The sequence below is a fragment of the Pantherophis guttatus genome, chromosome 2 (assembly GCF_059756535.1).
Source record: "Pantherophis guttatus breed Tessera chromosome 2, ASM5975653v1, whole genome shotgun sequence".
Classification (NCBI taxonomy): domain Eukaryota; kingdom Metazoa; phylum Chordata; class Lepidosauria; order Squamata; family Colubridae; genus Pantherophis; species Pantherophis guttatus.
The window spans coordinates 135,165,441-135,177,730 of record NC_142064.1 but is presented as its reverse complement, the minus strand read 5'-3'; the positions used below and the strand labels follow the sequence as shown (position 1 = coordinate 135,177,730).

General features: G+C 38.8%; 1 protein-coding gene across 2 annotated transcripts in view; it reads left to right on the top strand.

The window, feature by feature from the left end:
• The window catches only part of CSRNP2 (cysteine and serine rich nuclear protein 2), a 41,454-nt gene that overhangs the window by 12,611 nt on the left and 16,553 nt on the right, over positions 1-12,290 (top strand). The gene's annotated exons all lie outside the window — the stretch shown is intronic.

The following is a 12,290-nucleotide window of genomic DNA, read 5'->3' as shown; positions in this document are numbered from 1 at the left end:
ATTTTTTTTCAAATTTGAAAAAAATTGAATTTGAACTAAAAGTTCTTGCATTTATACAAGGTTATGCAAACTGTCTTTGCACTGAAGTGCTTTGATGATTATACAGTCAGGCAATACTGGATGTGAAAAAGCTTTCAAGAGAAAGAATCATACTTCACTAATCAAGGGTGCTGTGTTGGCTGCTCAACATAAGTATTATGTTGGATGCGTTGTCCTTAATAAACCATTTCTTAGAAAATGCTAATAAGAAAACAAAAGATGTAGCTACCACTGTTAAGTGTAACTTTATTGTAGTGTAGGTGTGATACCATAGTTATGAATGTAGCTTTTGGGAAAATTAGCATAAGGCAAGAAGAGTAACTTGTTTGTCTACTTGGGAGAAGCCTCCATATTCTAGGGGACTTTCTGTGAAGAAAGAAAATTACAAACTGCTCTGCAAGTTGCTCAAAAGCAGACATGATTGGAGCAGAATATAAGATGAATTAATTGTTTCCTTGTGCTGGACCTGGCATGTAATATAATTGCAGCCAGGCTCACCAACATACATGCCCAGCCAGCTTTCTTCATTTGATATGTAGCTCTTTCCATTAGGAAATCCTTGAGGGTAATGCAAATTTACATTCTTGTAGCTTTCCATTTAATTCTGCCTTAATAAAGTACATATTGGAACAAAGCCAAATATTGGACGTTTGGGGTGTCTAGAGAGAAAAATGGGAGGAAACAAGTTAATAAATTCTAGAAGATTAAAAATATAATTTATTTCAAATTGAATTTGAACCCTGGTAACAACATGAAATGCATCCATGCAGTTTTCTTAACAATATAAAAAGGGTTTGCTATTGCCTTCTTTGATTGATTTTTGTTTGATTTCCCAGTCTAGAATGGAGCCTGCCAGCAAAATTATATCTTATGTATTTATTCATGCTTATCCTTGCTTAGGTGGTTTTTTTTTTTTTTTTGCAAGAAAATCAAGATTGAGTAGATGTTGCTATCTGGCTAGCTGATAAGGCCAAGTATATTACAATAGAGTTTAACCAGACTGCAGTTAGGTTTGACTGATTGATTAGTAGTAGTAGTAGTAGTAAAAGCCTTTATTGTCATTGTACATCATGTATACAACGAAATTGGACTGATTTAGAAAACCAATCATCCATCCATCCTCAATTAGCACATACTGTAAATAGGGGACCACCTTGATGAGTAGTGAGGTATCTTAGATTTGGATTTTGTTAGGTTCCTTTTTTGTATTCTTCTGCACTGGAAAAAGTCATAAGTCACAACAGATAGTCCTTGACTTACAGCCCTTCATTTAGTAAGTACAACAGCACTGAAAAAATGACTTATGACTGCTTTTCGCATGACCGTTGCAGCATCCCCGTGGTCATGTCATCAAAATTCAGACGCTTGGCAACTGATTCATATTTATGATGGTTGCAGTGCCCTGGGATGACGTGATCACCTTTTGTGGCCTTCTGACAAAGACAGTGGGGAAGCCAGATTCACTTTACAACTCCTGTTACGAATTTAACAACTGTAGTGATTCACTTAACAACCATGGAAAGAAAAATCATAAAATGGAGTAAAACTCACTTAACAATTGCCTCAGCAACTGAAATTCTGGGCTCAATTGTGGTTGTAAGACTAGGGCTGCCTGTACTTTTTTCTTTCTTTCTTCTTTATCTTGTTTGTATTTGTATTTTAACCCACAATAACCTCCATTTTTATTTATTTTTTTTAATGATGTGTTCTCTTCCCAAAGCCAAGCATATTTTCTTACCTTTCACCATGCTAAGCCACTCGATGCCAAGCAATAGAGTAGAATTCCTCTTGCACTGAACACCAGAGCATGAAAAAGAGCTAATTAAAAAGCTGGCTGCATTTCCCTATTTTTTAGTTAAATAAGGCGTTATTAAGCCTCTTCAGTATTCCTTCTCTTTAGCATATTTCTTTTCTCTTGCGTCTCTGCTTCTTGTGGGTCACATCTTTTAGCTTTTGTGATCTTGTAGGAGGAGGAAACCTTTTGACAGTTGTAAGCTGATTTGGCGTTTTGAGTACATTGTAGCCATTATTTTAAAATGGTTGCCATGGGAAAGCTTGCCAGTTCAGAAAATGCTTAGCCTGATTAGTCTGGCCAGTTGCAGACACCCGTTTATCTGAAGACAAGTTGATTGACATTGGTCTCCATTAATCCCTTTAGCCATCCACAGATCATGTTTGATCTGATCTTGGTTCTGGGTGTTTTCCTGGACACCTGGCATAGTAACAGATAAAAGCTCTAGGATGCATCCAGTTACCATTTCTATTTTCTAAGAACGCCTTTGTGGGGCCCAGAGACATTCTTTTACACAAAGCCAATATTTGTAATTGGAACTTCATTTTGTCTGTGCCAGATAACCCATTTAATATTTTTCTTAAAAGGATCTAAAAATAAACTAATGTCAAGGGGGGACGGAAGCCTGATGGGTACCAAAGATGTCCCCACTCAGATGTCCCCCAGCCTTGAATAGAATTCCCGTACAATCCCTTGATTGAGAGCAAAATGGAGTGAGGGTGGAAGGGGAGGAGACACAATAGACACAAAGTGCTTATGAAGTTTGAAAGGGAATTCCAATGGGGAAATTAGATTTTTTTTTTCCCCAGCAGGGGTTGGTTAATCACATCAAAGCCTTGCTTTTTACTGATTCTTTTTTCTTTTCTTTTTTGTCTAAGAAATGGGGTAGCATTAGTGAGATTACAGCATCATGCATGCAGTATAAAGAGATGTAATTGCCAGGCAGCTGAGGCAAAACACCTAAAGCTGGAAATAGAGCCCCCAATTCCAGTTTCCAAGAAACAAAATTGTATGGGTATTAGATTTTGGTTATATAATTTTACAACTCTTACGAAGTTATCATAAGAGCCGTGGTGGCACAGTGGTTAGAATGCAGTATTGCAGCCTAACTCTGCCCACTTCCAGGAGTTTGATCCTGACTGGCTCAAGGTTGACTCAGCCTTCCATCCTTCCGAGGTGGGTAAAATGAGGACCCAGACTGTCGGGGGCAATATGCTGACTCTGTAAACCGCTTAGAGAGGGCTGTAAAGCACTGTGAAGCGGTATATAAGTGCTATTGCTAAGTGCTATCATAGGCCCCAATCCTCCAATCCTTTTGTAAGGGCCTAAAGACCTGGCTCTGCCAGTTGGCCTGTGGTCCCAATGGAGGAACAGCACAGTGGAGGTGGTTGATCGAGTAATAACTGATCCCACCTCCCCTCATTCTGCCCCCTCCCCCACATATCTTTGATTTTAATCTTGATTTTAATTTAATCTGGTTTTAATGTAGATGTAATTTTATATCTGTAAGACCAGAGTTACCTTATAGTAAGATGGGCGGCCAATGAATTTTATAAATAAATGAACAAACAGTTTCCTATGGTATTTTCCCCATCCATTCTACCATGTTTCCCCCAAAATAAGACCTTGTCTTATATTTTTCTGAACCCTGAAATGAGCATGGCCTTATTGCCATGCGCTCAAAAGCCCAATTAGGCTTATTATCAGGGGATGTCTTACGTTGGGGGAAACAGGTATGAGTCTCCAGAGAAGGGCGGCATATAAATCGAATAAACAAACAAACAAACAAATAAATAAATAAATAAATAAATAAATAAATAATTACCAAGTTTTATTCAAAAATATTCATTTTCACTAAAAGTTTTGTACTTACGTTGCAGTTTACTTATTAGTGGCAGAATCTGCTCAGAAATTTTCTCATGTGACCCTTATACTTTTTTATTTTAAATATATTTTGATACCAGTGCATTCTGATAAATAAAATTATTGAAGTATTCAAAAGAATGCTAGAATCTACTGAGTGATGTAGATTTAATTAGCGATATGGCTTCATTTTGAAAGTGTCCCCATTCCTCAAAAATACCACAGCTACAAGTCCGAGAGACCCCACGGATCTTCCATTGAGTTTGTGACTTCCTAATCACAACTGAAAAACTGCTTTTCAGAGAATAAGTTAATTACTGGGGGGGGGGGGGGGAGCCCTCATTCTCCCAGCATCCTAATTCTATCTTGCAGAGGAAAACTGGCACCAATAGGAAGCCTCACCTTGGTTTCTAAGATAGTGTAATTCTCCTGCTCTAATGACCTTATAAGTCTACTGAATATTAGGACTATGTCATAAGGCATTAGTAGCCATGCCCTATTTCTATATTTTCTACTACTTTCTATGAGACGTACTGCAGTAAATATGTTAGCCTTATGTCTGGACATTTTTTCAACTGTGAAAACCCATTAAATTTCCATTTAGTATTTGAGGCAAGAAGAGGATGGCTAAGTTCACATATCACAACAAACCATGGTTTAGTGTAGGTACAAACTCAACCAACTATGCAAGCAAACCCTAGTAAAAATATAGCATAAGGTGAAGTATGAACCCAATTTTTAGCTTACATAAGGCTCAGTTTGCACAGTGTTGCCGTGAGGATTGAGGAGTAAACATTTATAAAGCCATCTGAGCATAAAACATTATACTCGGCACTGCAGTCCTAAGCATTAGAAAACCTTGTTTAATCAGCAGAGCCTGCCTAGTCATATGAAACTTCCGTTTTGTGAATCTGGGGGATGAATTAAATTGCATCCTCTCCCTCTCTCTGGCAAATAGGACCCTACTTGCAAACCTGCAAAACTAATTTTGGGCTTAGTGCCCACAGTTAATGTTTGCCTTTTGAAGCTGAGTGTTCCCATTTGTGAATTCCTCCTTTCAGATTCCTTGTTACTTCCTTTTCTAAGCTAAATAATTCCCTTGAAGGTTTTCCTTCTTCTCCACCCTTCCCTTCAGTTCTCCCCACCAGCACCCCCTTTGTAATTGACTTGTTAGTGGTTTTTCACCAAGGGGATTCTACTGCCTTTTCCATCTGTTCCTAAAGTCTGTAGGATGTCTTCAAGATGTTTGGAATTCCTTGCCATAATGAAAAGCAGGTGATGCTCCTTTTGATCAGTGAAGCTCTTCTCACTTGCAAGTAGCAGGTTTCATGTTGCTGCTCTCTGGGTGGTTTAGTGGACAGATAGGTAGGAGAAACTCGAGTCTGATGCTTTGGCCTCTGAGGTTTTTCCCCCAACTTTTTTTATAAAGAGTTCTAATGATTGTTTTAGTGAGGACATCAAAACCTTTTAAGTTATTGTCAGACTTTGCAGAATCCAGAAAAAAAGCAGTTTTAAGAAGCTTGCTTCTGTCAGGTAACAGTGAATAGGATGCTTCTGGATCTGTTGATTTTTTAAAAAAAAGTTTGGTAGAAAGCTTGTAGAGTGAAGTGCAATAGGTTCTTTCAAGGGCGAGGCCAATTCCATTAGACATGTGTTGCTGAGAAGAATTAACCACAAGATTAGAGATTTCCTGATACTGTGAACTTTTAAAAACAGAATTTGGTTTTCTCTAGAAGCATGCATATTCCAACAATGGTTCCTTTTAAACTTATTCATTCTGCAATGAATTCCAAGTAACATATTAATCTGATACCCAATACAGGGTTTCACTACAGGACAAGAATACAATTGGTCCAAAATGGTTTTCAGATAAAACGGAACAAGCCATACAAGAAGAAGGTTGCCAACACTTTCATTAAGTGTAAGATCTCTTGTTGTACGGGGCGGACACCCAAAAATGTACTTACTGTCTGCTTTCTTGATTTTTCATCCTGTCCTTCATACAGGGCAGTGTACATAACATACTGTCTTCCTTCTTTTCCCCACAATAGCAGTCCTGTGAAGTAGGTTGTGTATATGTGCTCAAAGTACCTGTGGTGAGCTTCCTCATTCCTAATCCAACACCTTACCTTCCCTGTACCACTCTGGCTCTTTAAACAACACTAGTTTTTTCACATGCTTACTGTACACAATAGAAGGAAGTATGGTAATTTAGGAAGCTAATAATGTGTGAAAGGGCAGGGAGAGAGAGAGAGAGAGAGAGAGAGAGAGAGAGAGAGAGAGAGAGAGAGAGAGAGAGAAACTAGCGATAGTAGAGTTAACAAGTTGGTAACAGTACCAAATGAGATGTGCAACTTTTGAATCTAGTGGCACATACAGCTGCAAAAACATGAGGCTGTTGTTCTCTTTTCATTAGTGTTGCCTGTTCAGAGTGAATGCATTTCAACCAGGACTAGATTTTATGGGTGGCAAGCTTAGTTCCAGGGGAATTGGTGAGTCAGGAACCCTTTCGCTTCCTTATTGATTTACACCAAAGGTCCCAGCATCTTCTGAATTTGGCCATCCTATCCGGCCATGCAACTCAAGTTCACGACTAACAGCATTAGGAGAAACTATAAAAAAAAACTGATGCAAAAGTGCTGACCTATCTAAAGGTGGAGAAATCAGTGATGAGTAATTAATGACTTGCCAAGTTGACACTATTATGCTTGGCTTCCTGATTTGCCTCAGTTGCCAGGACCCTTCCTGCTTCTTAGAAATGTTTCTCAATTGAAGGGAACATAAAACCTTGATTTTGAACAGAGCTGAAGATTCAGCAGTGGAGAATTAATGTATTTTTTTTTCCTTCCTTCCTTCCTTCCTTCCTTCCTTCCTTCCTTCCTTCCTTCCTTCCTTCCTTCCTTCCATCCATCTTTCCTCCCTCCCTCTCTCTCTCTCGTCTGTCTGTCAGTCTGACACAATCTGCTAGCTCCTTTCTTCCAAAGAAGCCTGAGACTGGCAGTCAGGATCATCTTGCTGCTGCATGCCACATCTGGCTGGCATGTTTCTTTCACAAGCCCATTTCTTCAGCTTTGTTGCTATGGAGACAGTTGCTAGGATGTGGAAGGGAACAGACAAGTGGAAGGAAGAAGTGGGCAGGGCTAGTCTGGGTGGGTGGTGATGGGAGTTGCACCAACATGCAGGCAGTTTGTGGGAAAGTAGATTCATGAGATCTGCTGACCAAATTCTTCGTCTGCAGAGTATTTTATTTTATGAAAGGCTGGAGTTTTATTATTGTTTACTGTATTAATATAGAGTTGCAGAGTGGCATTTCTCTTAAACTTTCAAAGCAGTGATTTTTATGGATGAGGTTTGTGTTTCTACAGTGGATTACTAGGCTGTTGTGTTAACTTCAAGGCTGTTTTCCCACCAGATTTCAGTTCTCAGAACTGAAGAGAAGCTCTCTTTGATACATTGCAATGCTCTATTTTCTGAACCTTTCTCGTTTCCCTTCACATATTCCCCCTCTAGCGTGTCATTTGAGGGTGACCTGTGATTCTTTCAAGAGCTGTTTCCTTTTTCTTGTTCACCCGCAGCATTTTGTGCATGGAAAAAAGGGCAGCTTTTAAAAAGTTATTTCTCCCTTGGAAATGGCATTATTTCTCTCTTGTTCCCAGTCATCAAGCACATTTTTTTAAAAAAAAATCAAGGCCTGTGCTCAGACTAATCTGTCTCCCAGCTGAATAAAGGAAAGGCCATTGTTCTGTAATGAATGTCTTGCGGCAGAAAAGTGGAGATAGGAAAAGAAACTCTCAGCATGATTCAGGGTTCCCTCCTCTCCCTTTCTTTCATATCCCTTCTATTTTTGGAAATGTCGTAAATATATTAGGTGGTTTTTTTTGTCAGTGCTGTCCAACTGTAGAATTGTTTAGATATCATCCGTACTTGATATGGTAGGTACATATATTATTATTATGACTTATATCATTATTTTCAAGATGATGTAGACCAGATATTTTAGTCTGAGTGAGTATAAGAAATATAGGCGATACTTTTTATCTATTCCCTTTTTAATTTTTTTTATAATGTTACATATATTTATTCACCTTTCCAAGCACCTAACGATCCAAACCTGATCTTTTTGACACCAGCCAAGCTTTATAATTTCAAATTTTTTATTAGGTTATCAAAGTATAAACATAAAATACAAAAAAATAATAACAGCAAAATAAGGGAGGGAAAGTTGTAGGGTAGAGGGGGAAAAGAAAGAAAAAGTGTTGACGTCCGACTCCTTTTGGTGCAATAGAATAAGGTAATAGCATTAAACTTTTTACTTTTATATAATAATATATACTAGCCATTTCTATAACAACAAACCTATGAAATACAGGTGATACTTGAGAGCATTCCTGTTCTTTTTGGATGCAGATATATTGGAGAAGCTAGAGGCAAAATACTCTAAATCTTAGGTGCTTTTCTTTCATATTTCTAGTTGTGGCAACGTGTGGTGTACTAGTTGCTTTTGAAATAGGAGGAGACAATCCTTTGTCTCCTCTACCATTAAAACTAGAATTAGGCGGTGCGTAATACCATGGAGCCAGTCAGGTATGTGGTTAATGCATCAGGCTAGAAACTGGGAGACACTGAGTTCTAGTCCCTCTTTAGGCATGAAGCTAGTTGGGTGACCTGGGACCAGTCAATTTCTCTTAGCCCTAGGAAGGTGGCAAGGGAAACCACTTCTGAAATCTTGACAGGAAAATCGCAGGGACTTGTCAGGTAGTTGCCAGGAGTCAAGGCTGACTTGAATGCACACACACACATAGACACAAATAGCATAATATTACAGGGGTGTTTGGTAAGTTTAGCCATACATTCTTTTCCTTAATTTCTGGCAAACAGGGCTTTACCATTTGTGAGCATTTCTCTTCTGGCCTTCAGCCAAGTCTTTCTGCCAATGGATAAGTTAGGACAGAGGTGTCAAACTCAATTTCATTGAGGGCCGCATCAGGGCTGTGATTGACCTCGGGTGGGTGTGGCCAACTGGGTGGGTGTGGCCAACTGCTGGCATGTTTCCTCTGTGCATTGAGTAGAGTAGGAAGGCCCCACAGACTGCCTTGAGTTTGACACCCCTGAGTTAGGAGCTAACCTGCAGGAGAACAAATTGGAGCAGTCCCTGCTAGTAGCTGTTACCCTCTCAAGAGAATGAGGTGTTTCAAAGAAGGAACAGTTGGCATCCAGTGAACCCAAGTACTTCCTCCTTGGAAGGGCTGCCTGTGCTCCAGCTGGAGGGATTTCTTCTCTTCTTCTCTTTGGCTCTTTGCTCCTTGAATGTTGCATTCCTCCCCCAAATTCTTTTTCTATCAGGGTCCCGCTTGTTATTGTGAAAAAGGCCATATTGCAGAGAAATGATGATAGTGCTCTGTGGGTTTTTTTTTTTAATAGTGTGGGCTACTAATTTTGGGATTACAGCCTGTATTCCAAGCACATGTAGCCTGTCCTTCTTCCAACTGAAATGTTTGTTTTGTGCATGGTTTTATATCATAAGTTAATGTCGGGACAAAAATGCTAGCAGGAAGACAGTTTTTGGTGGTAAAGCAGGCCTCTTATCAGAGATAACACACACTCACACACCTCTTCAGAAAGAGCAGGGGACTGGAATTTGGCAGATATCCTTTTAGAGGCTTCCCCTAAACATCTTAAGTCCATTATGTGGAGAAGGTAGGCCTCCTCTGGTTTAACGCAGCACTTGTTATACATGAGATATAATAGCAGGGGTCCTAGCAGAGTAGGTATAAGCTTGCTTCATGCCTATTGCAGCTTACAACTCTGTCAAAAAAAAACTACAATAGGGGGAAAATATATATAGATTCTTGCATGATAGGGCCAAGTGCAACATAGACAATATATAACATTGCATAGTATTATATATTATAATACATAGGCATATTTATATTTAAAATACGTAAACTACCCTTTATCCAAAGGGTGTCTCAAATTGTGGTAGGTATCATTCTAAATAAGATGAATGTAATACAGTAGCAATAAGATATATATTTTAAAAAATATGTTCTGTCTTGTTTGGGTTTTGAAGCTTAAACTCATAGTATTCTTTTGTTACTCATAATTTCACACTCAGGCCAATTGTTTGGGGACAATTAGTGGATTATGGTTTTTCCATACCATACATTGTACTACACATTCAGCTGATGAAGGCAGAAGTGCAATCTTGTTTCTGAACCTACTACAATTTCTCCTTTTTCTTCTAATCCCCCGGGTTAACTTGAAATTCCCCTATTCCTCATTTGAATAACAGTTGGGAATTTTTTCATTGGGACCGTGTTTGCCCACTTTTCTATTGTGACTTTCATTCTGCACTGAGGTTGGCAAGTTTCCCAGCATATCTTGTTGCCATTAACTGTTTTTAAAGTATGTAAAAAATATATTACCATGGAACCTCGGTTTCCATTGCCCTCATGCAGGCTAAGCCTTGCTGAAGTAGGTCATCAGATCTGCTGCATCTAAATTAAACCCTGTCTCCTAAGGCTTAACTTCATCTCTCACTGTTGGAGATAAGGATTTGACTGCCACAGGATAGGATTATCAGGCTCCTGACTAACATTGGGCTTCTGATACACCTATCTTTGAAACATCTTTTGTTGGCCATGACTTAGCCAGACAGCACAGTCTGAGCCTCAATCGTACCTTTATATATATAAAAAAATCAGTGACTACATTTAAAAGATACCCGTGTCGATATTTATATTATTGAATAATAGCTGGGTAACTTTCCCCAGTATAATTGGCATAAACAAGTATATCCCTTGGTGCATCGTATGGTAAAATGGTTGCATTTCCCTACTGGCTGCTTCTGTATTAAAGCCAATTCAGATTATCTTGTTGCTTTTTAACAGAAATGTTTATGCACCTTCCAATGACGTATATTCATTCCATAAAAATAAATATAGATTTAACTACATGGAAGGCACGGCACACATGTCTGACTTGTAAACATGGTCAGGAATTTGAAAACGACTGGTACCTTCAGAGCCTTCAATTTTAATTGTAGAATGCCTAGCATTTCATAAGCAACAAGTGGGCATTTATGTCTAAAAAAGTATAACAGAAATAGCAAGGAGTCCACCCTCTTGGCATCAGGTCCCTCTCTAATGTTCAAAGAGCCTAGTCTTTAGCTGTTAGTAAATAAAGCAAGAGGCAGAAAAACAGAATTTCAAAATTCAACACTTGCAGTTTTTTCCCCTGACAAACCAATCTGCTTTCTTTTTTTAGAAGGAAAAAAAAAAAGGCAGGTTGGTCCTAGCAGATAATAGCAAATCTTTTCTGTAGTTATGGAAAAGTAGATACAGATAGTTCTTGCTTATCAACAAGTTTTGCAACAAATCCTCTCATTATAACCATTGCAGTATCCCATGGTTATAATTGCTATTTGGGCAAATTTCACAATTGAAAAAAAAATATCACAATTTGCAGTCACATGATATTTTATTTAATGGCCAAAGATGAAATCAGGTTGTAAGACAATCGTTGTGTGGTCATATGATTTTCCACTTAGCGACCACAGCATTTAGAAATAGAGATACTGGCCCCAATTATGGTTGTTAAGTGAAGATACCTTTATGGATGTTGTAGAGTAACTCACATTTCCATTTTTTAAAAAAATATGAACTTTCATGGTAATTTGATAGAAGGCATCACCATAATCTTAAGCACTTTTTCCCTCCCTTGGGTGGAGGTCTATAAACCTTTGTACTGGTTTGAAGAAGGTCAGCTCTCGAGAAGCCGTGGCAGGAAGACAGCTGAATTTTAGGAATTTTGAAAGTTGAATTTTTGAACCCAGCTGTATGACAGGGTTGGCTTTAGAATCCCCACTGTACCCACCAGTGTTGTATAAAGTCTACAAACCTATAATTGTTGCAAAATGAACTCACTATAGCCAGTTTTTGTACTCTGCATATAAAATGTTTTTACTTCATTTTCAGTCAGGAAACATACCAAAGTTTGTTGTTAAGTGGATAAGAAGGTGGACATGTCTTGGTATGAGGAAGACCTGAAGACTTTGTGTATATATTTGCTGGGCCACTTTTGTGATTAAGGCATCAGGCTAGAAACCAGAAGACTGAGCAGCTCTAGGAAGAAAGCATTGGCAAACCCTTTCTGAAAATCTTGCCAGGAAAACTGCAGGAACTTGTCCAGGCAGTTGCCAGGAATCAACGCTGACTTGAACTCCCACTCCACTCCCCCAAAAGTCACTTTTAGTGCATTATGCTCACTGGGGAGAGAGGAACTGTGTTTGATTGTTGGATGCCAAGAAGGCATCTACAGAAAGCAGCCTGGTCTGAGTTTTTCATTAATGCATGAATATACCAGAGAAAAATGTATACAGGTAGTCCTCGACTTATGACCATAATTGAGCTCAACATTTCTGTTGTTAAGCTAGACATTTGTTAAGTGAGTTTTGCCTCATTTTACGATCTATCTTTCCACAGTTAAGTAAATCATTGCAGTTGTTAAGTTACTAACACGGTTGTTAAGTGAATCTGGTGTCCCCCCATTGGCTTTGCTTGTCAGAAGTTCGCAAAAGGAGATCACATGATCTTGG